Below are 13,535 nucleotides of genomic sequence, written 5' to 3'. Positions count from 1 at the left end.
CCGGGCATACAAGGATAGGAGCAGAAGTAAGTAATTCATTTAACTGGTTGAAGCTGCTATCTGCAAGAGCATCCCAAAAGAAAGCTTATTTTTTCAACCTGTCAGTCAAAGGAGCTGCAATTGCCGCATAATGCTTTATAAATCGTCGATAGAATGAAGATAGACCAAGAAATTCTCTAAGAGAGGTAGTAGTAGTAGGCGTTGGCCAATCTCTTATGCATTGTACCTTCTTGGGATCAGCCTGTATTCCTTTTTCACTGACTATATGTCCCAAGTATTCCACTTCAGTCTGCATAAAAGAATACTTCTTCTCCTTAGCAAAAAGCCTATGATGTCTCAACACATCAAAGACCTTCCTCATATGTGACAAATGATCCTGTAAAGTCTTGCTATAAATCAAAATGTCGTCAAAGAACACCAGGACAAACTGAAAGAGGAAAGATTGCAGAATCTTATTCATTAGGCTTTGAAAGGTAGCTGGAGTGTTTGTAAGCCGGAATGGCATCACCAAGAAATGGTAGAGCCCACGATCAGTCCTAAAAGCAGTCTTGACTTCATCACCCTCTCTCATGCAAATCTGATGATACCCTGATCTCAAATCAATCTTCGTGAATAATCGAGCCCCCTTAAGCTCATCAAGCAAATCATCAATCCTGGGTATAGGATACATGTTCTTCACTGTTATCTTATTGAGATCCATGTAGTCAATGCACATTCTGAAAGATCCATCTTTCTTTTTGACTAACAGGACTGGGGATGCATAGGGTGAAGAACTTGGTTCAATGAATCCCATTTCAAGAAGCTCTTTGATTTGCTTGGATACTTCCTCTCGTTCACATTTTGATAGTCTGTAAGGTGGCTTATTGATTGTCTTTGAGTTGGGTTCCAAATCAATGGGGTGATCCACTGCTCTCTTAGGAGGCAATGAAGTAGGTACTTCAAGTAAATCTCTATACTCCTCAAGAAGAGCTGTCAAGGCTGGATGGTTTGCTGAATTATTGGACTGATCCTGTGTTTCTTTGTTCAAATGCAAAACAAATATCTGTGAGCACTTCTTGTACTCTTTCTTGAGTTGTTGAATCGTGATAAGCTGAAAATCAGATCTACTAGGGATTCCCTGTAAATGGATGAGCTGTCCATTAGAGAAAAACTCCATATATAACTATGAGAAATCCATAGTAATCCTGCCTAAGGTCATCAACAAATCACGACCAAGTACAATATCTATGGGCCCCATTTCCAAAGTGATCAGGTTTACTTTGACTTTAAAATTTTCAGCCATCTGCAAAGAAACTTGTGGGCAAATCTGTGTGCTGATTTCCTCTTCACCATTAGCCACTTGTACTCTAATGGGCTGCTGTAAGTCGGTGGGAACACAATTCAACTTGTACATTATGGATTTATTGACAAAACTGTGAGTACTGCCACTATCTATCAAGATGAACACTGGCTTTCCACATATGTTTCCCTTCATACGAAGTGTATTAGGGCTCTTAGATCCCGTCCAAACATCCATAGAGATAGAACAATTAGTGGCAGTAGGCAACTCATTACAAAATCCACCAGGATCAAATGGAATATCTCCGCCTGGATCAAAAGGAAAAGAGTCAGATGGATCATAAAAGTACTCCTGTCCACCATCATCCTCGAAATTTTCATTTTCAGCATTGATTGTCACTGCATTAGCTTCATCTATGTCATTTTCAAAGTCCTCAAGAATTAGCATACTCTGAAACTTTGGCTTGGCATTTTTGTATACACGCTTTGAAGCATGGTCAGGAGTATACTTTTCTCCACACTTGAAGCATAAGCCTTTGTCCTTTCTTTCCTTGTAAAGATCCATGGGAATATTTTTGGAATTTGTATTTGGCTGAAGTGGACTTAGGCTTATTGTCACCCTGCTTAAATTCAACCTTTGGATTGTTTGCTGTCCTAAAATTGCTTTGAAGCCTAGAAGCATTAAATGGAGGATAAGTTGGTACTCGTAAGTGTTGAGATATCGAGCTCCACTCGTGATACGCCAGGGTGACTGTTGTGTATTTATGTCACCGACTTGTCAGTTGCAGATGCGGTTGGTACACCGCCCATGAATAATAGCTACATGATAGCTATCCTTATCCACTCTAGTTCGTGGCTCAGTTAGTATGCCACCTTAGTTAGTTGAGTTTCATTTAAGACCCATATATAGGGTTCTTCTATTTCTTTGTATGAGAGTTCTTTTGGCTTACACAACTAAGAAGAGAAAAACTCTTTTCAGCCTCCACCTCTGTGTGTATTCCCCCATTGTGCAAGCAAGAAAGCTACAAGTGAGACTCCTTCCTTCTCTCCCACAATCTTGACATGGTATCAGAGCCTTATTCGTGGTAAGGAGCTCAAGAAAGCAAGCCAAGCTCGCGGTGTTCTGGTAAGAGGAGCAGTGTTGCTTTCATTTTCTGTTTTGGGAGCAGATCTCTACAGGTAGCACAGCCGAAAAGTGCAGGAGTGCATTGTCTCAGGTTGAGACGCCCTTCGCGGTGAAGCAAGAGGGCAGTATACGCTGCGGGAAAGGGATTTAGCCCTTGGCGACCTTGTTTTTTTTATTTGAGGCCATTTCGGGGCCTATTTTGGAGGCGGAAGTTTTCTGCACGCACTCAAGAAAAGGCCCAGTTTTGTGCTGTGCAGCCACTATTCTACAGGTCGGTGAAAAATTACTGTAGAAATTGCATCGTATGCTTGTGCGCAGAGACATTGGGAGTTACAGAATCATCCCTGTTGCCTGTTGATGAAAAATTGTCACTAGGAAGTGACTGTGTGGTCAAATACCACTTTCGCCAGTTTTGCAGATTTTCCCTTGCGAGGGTGAAGCTGTGTTTTTTGCAGTGACAGAATTTTTTGTAGTGTTCTGTAATGGCATCTGATTCTCTTTCACAGATTGTCACTGAAAAGCTTGACAAGAACAACTTCCAAGCATGGAAGTTTAGAATGACAAATTTCCTTATGGGAAAAGGATATTGGGAATTTGTTGCAGGAAATGAAGAAGAACCAGTTCTTCCTGATGTTCCCAATCAACAGCAAATGCAGGCATTTAAAGCATGGCATGAGAGAGCCAGGAAAGTTATGTACTGGCTGTCTATCAGCATTTCAGACTCTATGATTGTGCATATTCAAGATGCAAGTATGCCAAAGGAGGCATGGGATACTTTGTCAAAAATGTATAGCACAAATATGCAAGCCAGGAAAATGCAGCTCAAGCAAGAGTTGCACAATGTGCAAAGAGAAAGTATGAGCATCAATGACCACCACATGAAGGTGAAGAAGATTGCAGATGCACTTGCTTCCATTGGGTCGCCAATGAAAGATGATGATTTAGTCTCAGTGACCTTGAATGGTCTAGGAAAGGATTATGCATAGTTCCGAACATCCATTTCCGTCCGTGAAAGATTTCCTGATTTTGAGGAGTTGATTGCTCTTCTAATTTTTGAGGAGCAGAGAAATGGTGGTGCATCTTCTTCAGGAGGAACTTCAAAAGAAGCTGTCTTCTACTCAAATGCTGGAAGAGGTAGAGGTAGAGGTAGAGGAGGCCGATTTGGAGGCCGTGTGGCAGAAATCAGAATATGCAGCAAACTCAAGAAAATCAGTCCTATGGAGGAGGACATGGTAACTCTAGAGGCAGGGGGAGCCAAAGAGGTCGTGGTGGATGGTAAAGAGGCCAAAATGCAAACAGTAATGTTGAATGCTACTACTGTGGTAAAATGGGTCATATGGCTAAAGACTGCTATAAAAACCAGAATGACATCATGAATGGAAAACTGCAACAAGGGAATTATGCATCTTCTAGTAGACAGGGTGATGACAGAAATGAGCATTTGTTTATGGTGTAGCACATGAATAATTCTGTGACAAGTGCAGAAGAAAGCAATGATGTATGGTATGTTGACTCAGGTGCATCAAACCACATAACAGGTCATGCAGAATGGATGGAGGATGCAAGGAAAATGGAAAAACCAGGATTTGTGGAGACTGGTGATGATACTGCACATCCTATTGTGCAGATTGGAAAAATTCCTTTGTCTATGCAGGATGGGAAAAAGAAATACATATCCGATGTATTTCATGTCCCGAATATCACCAAGAATCTGGTTTCTGTTGGTCAAATGGTTGAGCAGGGCTTGCAGGTCAGATTTAATCCTCATGGATGCTTTGTTGAGGATATGAAAAATAAAGGTCGCTTGATAGCAAAAGGAAAGAAAAAGGGCAGAATGTTTACATTGTATGCAGACATGTGTGAATTGAGTGCAACAATGTTTGCACATGGGACCGGTGTAGTTGCAGATATTGATATCTGGCATAAACGCATTGGTCATGTTAATGTACAACGACTTAAATCAATGCAGGCCCAAAATATTGTTGCAGGATTGCCCAAATTCAAGGTTACAGAAATGCATAAGGTATGTGAAGCCTATCAGTTTGGAAAACAGGCAAGGAAACCATTTCCTAGACATGTTCAAGAGAGTGAGAAGCCATTGGAATTAATCCACTCTGATGTGTGGACTACTAAAGTTGCATCTCTTGGAGGCTGTCATTATTTTGTCACTTTTATTGATGACTATAGCAGAAAAGTTTGGGTGTATTTTATGAAAAAGAAAAGTGAAGTTTTTGGGCATTTCAAAACTCTTAAAGCTATGGTTGAAAAAGAAATAGGCCTGCATATAAAATGCCTAAGGTCAGATAGAGGGGGAGAGTACCTCTCAAATGAGTTTGCAAAGTTCTTGCAGGAGCATGGCATAAAGCAGCAATATTCATGCAGTCATACCCCACAACAAAATGGAATTGCAGAAAGGAAAAACAGGCATATTGGAGAGGTATCTCGTACCATGCTCAATGAAAAAGACTTGCCAGATTTTTATTGGGCTGAAGCAGTTGCTACAGCAGTCTACATAATAAACAGGACTCCCACTGCAGCAATACATGGAATGACTCCAGAGGAGAGGTATATTGGTAGAAAACCAGATATTTCTCATTTGAAAATTTTTGGTTGCATTGCCTATGTGCATGTGCCAGATGAGTTGAGATCCAAGTTGGATTCAAAAGCTGAGAAGTGCATCTTTATTGGTTACTCTCTGTAGAAAAAGGGTATAGATGCTATAACCCTTCTACTCGTAAGTTTACAGTGAGCAGAGATGTTGTTTTTGATGAGATGAATAGCTGGTATAAACCAGTAAATGTGATTGATGATATAGATGCACAAAACGGTAATGCTGCACAGAATTCACAGCAGCAGTCACAAAATATTAGTGGACCTGGAGCGTCCTCTAGCAGTGATTCACATTCTTCGCCATGGACAGGCAGATTGAGATCATGAGAATCTTCTCAAAGCAATGCAGATAGTGGTATGCAGGTATCACAAAAAGGAAAAGAGAAGGTTGATCAGCCCATGTTTGATGTGAATGCAGGTCACTCTTAGGTGGATGGTGAATCCAGTGGCTTAGAACAGAGCATTGATGATGAGTTGGGTATTCCTTCTATTGTTACACCTGGAGTAAGGAAGACCAGGGATGTTTTGAGAGCACCTGTGAGTGAACCTACTTTGCGCAGGTCTAGAGAGCTAGGTATCCTATGGATAGGCTGAAATATGATGGATTTACAGCCATTCACTATGCATATATGGTCAAAGTGATATAGGAACCAGAACCCACTTCTTTTGAGCAAGCCATGGGAAAAGAAAAATGGGAGAAAGCCATGGATGAAGAAATGGATGCCTTGGAAGCAAATGCTACATGGGAATTGGTACCTTTACCTAAAGGTAAAAATGCAATTGGCTGTAAGTGGTTTATAACGTGAAGCACAATGCAGATGGTTCTGTGAACAGATACAAGGCAAGATTAATAGTCAAGGGGTATGCACAAACATATGGCATTGACTATGAAGAAACATTCAGTCTAGTTGCAAGGATGGCAACCGTAAGAGCAGTCATTGCTATGGCTACATCAAAGGGATGGTCTTTACATCAGATGGATGTAAAGAATGCATTCTTGCATGGTGATTTGCAAGAAGAGGTCTATATGGAGCAGCCACCAGGTTATGTGCATGATGTTCATCTTGAGTTTGTTTGTAGGTTGAAGAAAGCCTTGTATGGCTTGAAGCAAGCATCTAGAGCATGGTCTGACAAGATAGGACAGTATCTTGTCACTATTGGCTTTCAAATTTTCAAGGCAGATTTCTCACTTTATGTGAGAAAAACAGAGAAAGGTATTATGCTACTTGTCATTTATGTTGATGATTTGATTATGACAGGTGACAGTGATGAAGATATCCTTCATGCGAAAATGCTATTGAAGTAGAAGTTTGAGATGAAGGATTTGGGAGAGCTGCGTTATTTCTTGGGCATTGAGGTGATTAGATCACCAAGTGGGATACAACTCTTGCAGAGGCAGTATGGATTGGACATACTGTCCAAATATGGGATGATAGGCTGTAAGCCTATTTCAGTTCCTTTGGAGCAGAATGTGAAGCTGAGCACAGATGCAGGTGGGCTTCTAGAAGACCCTACTATGTACAGACGCATAGTAGGAAGTTTGATTTATATGATTATTACCAGGCTAGATTTGAGCTATGTTGTTGGATTGGTAAGTCAGTTTATGCAAGCTCCAAGGAAACCACATTTGGATGCGGCTAGACGCATACTCAGGTATGTGAAGTCCACATTGCAGTATGGACTATTTTATGAGACTGGGGTTCAGATACAGTTGCATGGATACACTGATGCTGATTGGGCTGGTAGTATTTCTAATAGACGATCTACCAGTGGATATGTGTTCTCTTTTGGGAGTGCTGCAGTCACTTGGAGTAGCAAGAAACAGCCTACAGTTGCCTTGTCAAGCACAGAGGCTGAGTACAGGGGTGCAGCAATGGCTGCATGTGAGGTAGCTTGGTTGCATAAGCTACTTTATGATATGCATCAGTCTACAGATGGGCCAATTGTCATTTATTGTGACAACATGAGTAGTATACACTTGGCAAATAACCCAGTCTATCATGCTAGAACAAAGCACATTGAGGTGTATTATCACTATGTGCGAGAGAGGGTTTTACTAGGTCTTATTGATCTAGTTTATGTCAGCACAGAGGATTAGGTAGCTGACATATTCACGAAGGCATAGGGCGCAGAGAAGCTGCGCAAGTTCAGAGACCTGCTTGGTGTGCAGGAATTGGGATTAAGCTCGAGGGGGAGTGTTGAGATATCGAGCTCCACTCGTGATACGCCAGGGTGACCGTTGTGTATTTATGTCACCGACTTGTCAGTTGCAGACGGGTTGGTACACCGCCCATGAATAATAGCTACATGACAGCTATCCTTATCTACTCTAGTTCGTGGCTCAGTTAGTATGCCACCTTAGTTAGTTGAGTTTGGTTTAAGACCCATATATAGGGTTCTTCTATTTCTTTGTATGAGAGTTCTTTTGGCTTACACAACTAAGAAGAGAAAAACTGTTTTCAGCCTCCACCTCTGTGTGTATTCCCCCATTGTGCAAGCAAGAAAGCTACAAGTGAGACTCCTTCCTTCTCTCCCACAATCTTGATAGTAAGCTCCCACTAGGCATATGATTGCTGCCATAAATGTTACCAACTTGCCCTTGCTTTAAAACATTCCTTGGCTGTCCATAACTTGGCTGAAATGAAGACTCTTTCCTATACTTTTCTCCATAGCGCTCTGCAAGCTCAATAGCCTTGAAAAGTGAAGTAGGATTTTGCGCCATAACATCAGCTGACAAGGATGATTCTAAACCATACATAAACTTGTGTAACTTGGCCTCATCACTGATGCTTTCCACATACATGGTCAAGTTGAGGAATTGGTTTGTATATTCTCTTACACTTAGGCCCCTGTGTTCCAAACCATACCATCTTTGTTCTAGCTTCTCTTTTTCAAGAGGCGAAACAAAGACTTCAGCCATAAGTGCCTTAAAAGCTTCCTAATTCTCAATAAGTACATTCTCTTTCTTGATATACCTCCACCAAGTATGGGCAAATCCTTCTAAGTGCAAGGAAGCAAAGTGAATTTTCATAGCATCAGTTTTAGGGAATATGTCAAAGTAGGACTCCATCTTAGAGGTCCATTCCTCTAATTCTGATGGTGAAGATGACTCGCCATTGAATTTGGATAAAACAATTTTGTCCTTGAATTCTCTATCATGAAAGGGTTGCTGTCCCAAAATTGGCTGATCAGGATTTCCAAGTACAGAACCTCCAAATTGAGACTGAAATCTTCCAACAGGTGGCTGAGAATTACCATGTAATCTTCCTGTTGGTAAGGCACCCTTGGAATTCTGAGTATGCAGTCCAAAAGCTTGAGTATTGGCTCCATTCAAACTGCCCAAATAGTCATCATGCCTTTGTGAAGCTTCTCCTACTTCATACTGACTATTTGAAATGCCTCTTCTTCCAATGATCCCATCTCCATGACCATTTTGGTTGGATGGGTGAAGTGGAACTAAAGGGTCATTGTTTGAACAAACCTTCTCATTGGCTTCTTTTGATCCCATTTGTGACTGCATTAATTGAGAAATTTTTGCCATAAGTTGAGCATTAGATTCTACTAATTTATCAATGGAAGCCTTGGTTTGGGTAGTTGAATCCATCAACTTATCAATGGTAGACTTCGTTTGACCATGAGATAAATTCATTTGCTCCATTGTAGACTTCGTTTGACCATATGATAAAATCATCTGCTCCATTGCTGACAAAATAGCCTCATGACGTTCCCTATATCTTAGTTCATGGGCACACAACGTATCAGTGAGTATACTGATTTCTCCTTGTTGTTGAAACTCTTCAGGGTTCTCTTGAAGTGTGCTTTCCATCATGGAATCCCTGATTTGCTGTGCATAATCCTCCTGGACCTTATTTTTGCCTTTATGTCCTGCCATACTAGTGCAGTCCTGCAATACACCCTGTCAGTAAAACGGCTATAACTTTGGCTAGAAAACCCCGATTTCAGAACTTTTTTGTGCAAATCGAATTTAACAATGCCCTCTTCGAGATGAGCTATAGCACGCTATAACAAGTTTAGGACAGAAAATTTTGTAGCTGAATTTTAGAGTCTGAACTGTCCAGTCCTGCACCCTGTCTAGACCTGTAAGTGCCCTGTTTTGACACTGTAATGCAAGTGAGTAACCTCAAATGGCTACCAAACCCTGCAAAGGGGTATATAGGACCTATGGGTACCCTATAGTACCTGCACCTGTGCTTCAACAATGAAGCGTGTACCTGTATCCACCTGTAAATACCCTGTAAGTAACCTGTAAATTCCTTGTTTTACCCTGTTTTAGTCCTGTAGGTACTTGAGTCCTTGGAAAGTCTTCAATCTTCAATCCTCCACTCATTGTACCTATGTGAGGGATAAAACGGCATGACAGGCTCCCTACACGAGCTCCGAATCACCGGGAGGTGGGCAAAGTTCCCCCCGGGTCGGTTAGTTGCACCCCTTTGGGATCTTCGATAGTGAGGGAGGGTCACCTCTCTTTTGTCCCACTATCTCCCCCGGCATCCACCTTTTTCCTCGGTGGGAATATCAACATGGAAGAGGCTAGTGTGCTAAGCAATCAGCATGATATGCAATTCAAAAATATCCATTCAGCCTTTCATGAGATGCAATTGATTGAGATAAGAAAACTTGAGATGGGAGAAGGGTTTTACCTATGCAATTCATTGACTCACTAATTGCTAGTACTTACCCTTTTACAATTTTCCAATTTAGGCAAAAGAGAATCAATCAATGAATTGGATTAGAGTAAACAAAGGCACCAATCAATGTATTCAGTCAATAAGATACAAGTGTTATGCTGAAATCTCAGATTGAGGCCTTTAATTCCACTGATTGAAGCTAATATGCATTAGGCAAGCATTGCATTCATGAATAGATGGATTCAAGCAAAGGTTGGCTGAGAATTTGATGAAAATGTTCAATTCTTTAATCTCTCAGTCAAATGGCTTAAGCTCAGCAATTAGATTAATGAGAGAGATTAAAAATTGAAAAGAAATACCTGGCATGGCTGAAAATGACTTGCCAAATGCTTGATAAGGCTCCCGGTTGTCCAATGTTAGCAAAATAATCCATAAGGCTTGCTTATCTGATGGTTGAGACCAATCTTGAAGCTTCAAATGCTTGAAATTGAAGCATTAAACCCGTTTCCCCCAAATTTTTGCTCCATAGAAGCTCTTGATCCTCAATCTTTAACCATCACGTGCTTAATCCTTGCAATTTGTTGAAGAATTCAAGAAGAGCTGAGGAATCATGAATGGAGCTGAATCTTCCCTTCTCACTGAAGATTTATCTTGCCAAGGATCAGGAAGAATGTCAAGAGCTGGAGATGAAGCAACCTAAGCAGGGGCAGGGCTGGAATTAGCCCGAAAATTGCACCGCAATTTTCGAGGCTACTTCTGGCCTGAATGCTGGCCCAATCTTGAGCAATCTGGTGCTCAACCTGAAGCTCCTGATGAGTAGGATCTATTCCAAGTGGTTTTTGGTCAAGAAGATCAAAGATGAGAGAGATATGAACAGATCTTGGAGCTGAACTTCCATGGAACCTGCAGGAATTTCCATAAAAGGGGAAAGAGAAACCCCTCTTTTCAAAGTAACCACAGTTTGTTCCCAAACTAAGCCCGGTTAACCATCCTTTACCCTAGTTACCTTCAATTTTGCATAAAATTTGATGATGTCTAGCCATTTAAGCCTTTACCCGCCATATTTGACCTTGGATATCTCCAGATGTAGTCACTTGCTAACTGTAGTTGTCCTGCAGCACTCCACTAGTCACTGTCTTGTACCATTTTTGTCTGAAATTGGTTTTGAAATAGGAAAATGAGACTGAAATTGGAAGAAAATAATGGATCAATGACTGAAGCTCTGATACCACTTGTGAGAGAGAGAACTAGGGAGAGAGAAAGAGGAGAGAGAAAGACTGCAGGAAGAGAGAGAATAAGAGTGATGAGGAGAGAGAAAGACTAGATTTAGAGAGAGAAAGACAGGAAAGATGAAGAAGCCATAGAAGCTGTGAGCAAGAAGGAAGAGAAAGATTGTAATTGTATTGATATGTCCAAAAAGATGTGAAAATTTACAACTTCTCCTTATATACCAATGTCTGTGTGACATGGCATATTATCAACATTCTAACTGTTCCCAACTTCTTACATTTCCCTACCCTCATATCTAGGATTATCCACCCTCTTGGCAGCAACATACTGGGAAAGTGCATTTTCAGCCAATTCATGAGCTTTATGGTTGTTCTCTCTGCCAATATGCCAAATTTCACATTTTTGTAGCTGCCTCATGAGGCCTTTTATCTTAAAGAGCCAGTCCTTCAAAACATCTTTATTGGCTTTCCAAACATTTTGAACATGTCTGACCACCAACATAGCATCTCCTTTTGCAACTATCTTCCTATATCCCAAATGAATACACTGTTTCACGCTAGCATGTAAACTTGCATATTCAGCTTCATTGTTACTTTGTATTTCTTTACTTTCTTGACTTCCAGAAAAGACTTCTTGATCTTTAGTGTTCATGGTGACAAATATAGTGACAAAACCTAGTCCTCCCTTTTTTAGCATTCTTCTATAACTGCCATAAAAAAACAAGGTAGCATCTTTATCCTTCATCTCCTCATGAAATTGCGGATGCAGAATTAGTTTCCGTCTTATAACGGCTACACTTTCAACAAGTTCTTTATAAGTCAAAATATTAGCTAAGCTAGCTCTTATAATATCCTCCTTCAAACATGTAAATTCAAATTTTTGCAAAGCTAGTAGCCACTTAGTAACTCTTGGAGCATTCTCAGCACATCGCAAAACCTATGGAAGCAACTGGGAACCAATAAGTACTACAAATGGCTTTTGAATCAATTATGATTTCCATCTTTTAACTGCATGTACCAACCTCCATACCAACAATTCTTCTTCCATCCAAACTTTTTTAGTCACTCCAATGGATCTGCTTATATAAAACACATGCCTCATATAAGACATCCCCTTTCCCTTCTGCAATTAAAATGACTCCCACTGCATTTTCCCAAAACTGATGCTAATGAAGAAAGGTTCATCCCAGTTTGGAGGCATAAGAATTGGCAAAGCACTTAACTTTTCTTTAATCTGTAAGAATGTATTCTCTTCAACTTGCGTTCAAATTAAAGGATCCCTTTGAGTTGCCTTCTGTAAAGGATACACATACTCAGCCAGCATATGGAATGATCTTGATAGATACCTCAACTTTTGAACAAAGCTCATCAATTGTTTTACAGTTTTTGGAGAATCCATAAGAAGTAAAGCTTCAACTTTACTAAGCTCAGGTGAAATACCATTACCAGACACTTCATGACCCAAGAGTATCACTTTAGTTCTTTCTATTTTACATTTATTAGGGTTCATTTAACTGCCATCCTCATCAAGTGTGCAAAAAACTTCATTAAGTTTTTGAGAGTGTAATGCCCTTGAGCTATACACACAAAATTCATCCATAAACACTCGCAAAGATTTCCCAATGAAAGGGGAAAATACCCAACTAACCCATCTTGAAAAGCTGTCGTATGCATTTATCAGTCCAAAAGGCATTACTCTATAGCACAAGCATCCCCATGGGGTAATGAACATTGTTTTCTTCTGATCTTCTTCTGCTATTCTGATCTGGAAATATCCATAGTATCCATCACACACACTCTAAAATTCATGCCCATCCACTTGATCCAAGATCTCATCTTGAAACGGAAGAGGATAGTAGTCCTTCTTAGTAGCTGCATTAAGAGGCTTGAAATCAACACATACTCTCCACTTTCCATTCTTCTTTGGCCTGATTACAACAGGAGGCACCCACTCTGCATCCTCAATAGGATAGACAAATCCCGCATCAAGCACTTTTGAATTTTAGCTTTAAGTACATTTTCCTGAATTGAACCAAGTCTCCTAAGTTTTTGAGCCACCAGTTTATACTCTTCTTTCTATTTGATATGGTGCACAATGCTATTAGTACCCCTCAGTTGGTGATATTCTGTAGCAAACAATTTTGGGTATTTCTGAAAAATGGCTGAATATTTGTCTCTTTCATCATTAGCCAAGCCATTTCCCAGCATATTCATAAGCTTGGGCAGTCCAACATTCATTTCAGGTTGCTGATCACATGTTTTATGCATGAAGGTTGTACTTCATGTAGCAATATTTACAACTTTTTCCTCTCTTTTTGAACCCTCGATTGACAACCCAAAGAGGTTAACATCCCTAGAGAGTAGGCTAGCTTCCCATTCTTTATCTTCCTCATCAAGACTGGAATTTTCTAAATCACTACTTTCATCACCTCCAACATCACTTTCATGTCCATTTTGAATGACAGACCACCATGTTTTCATGTCAAAGATCACCCTCTTATGAGCTGGCTTCTCTAGATAGAGTCCCAATTGACCTCTATACCGGTCTTGTCTCTGGATCTCATACCAATCAACCACGGTCATCCCAAAATGAGAGGATATACCCCAAGTTTTGCAGGCATAACATGGAAATCCAAACATGCT

Source organism: Lygodium microphyllum, chromosome 14 (genome assembly GCF_053477565.2).
Source record: "Lygodium microphyllum isolate KBCC chromosome 14, Lygodium_microphyllum_v1.1.10, whole genome shotgun sequence".
Classification (NCBI taxonomy): domain Eukaryota; kingdom Viridiplantae; phylum Streptophyta; class Polypodiopsida; order Schizaeales; family Lygodiaceae; genus Lygodium; species Lygodium microphyllum.
This window is presented reverse-complemented; position numbering follows the sequence as displayed.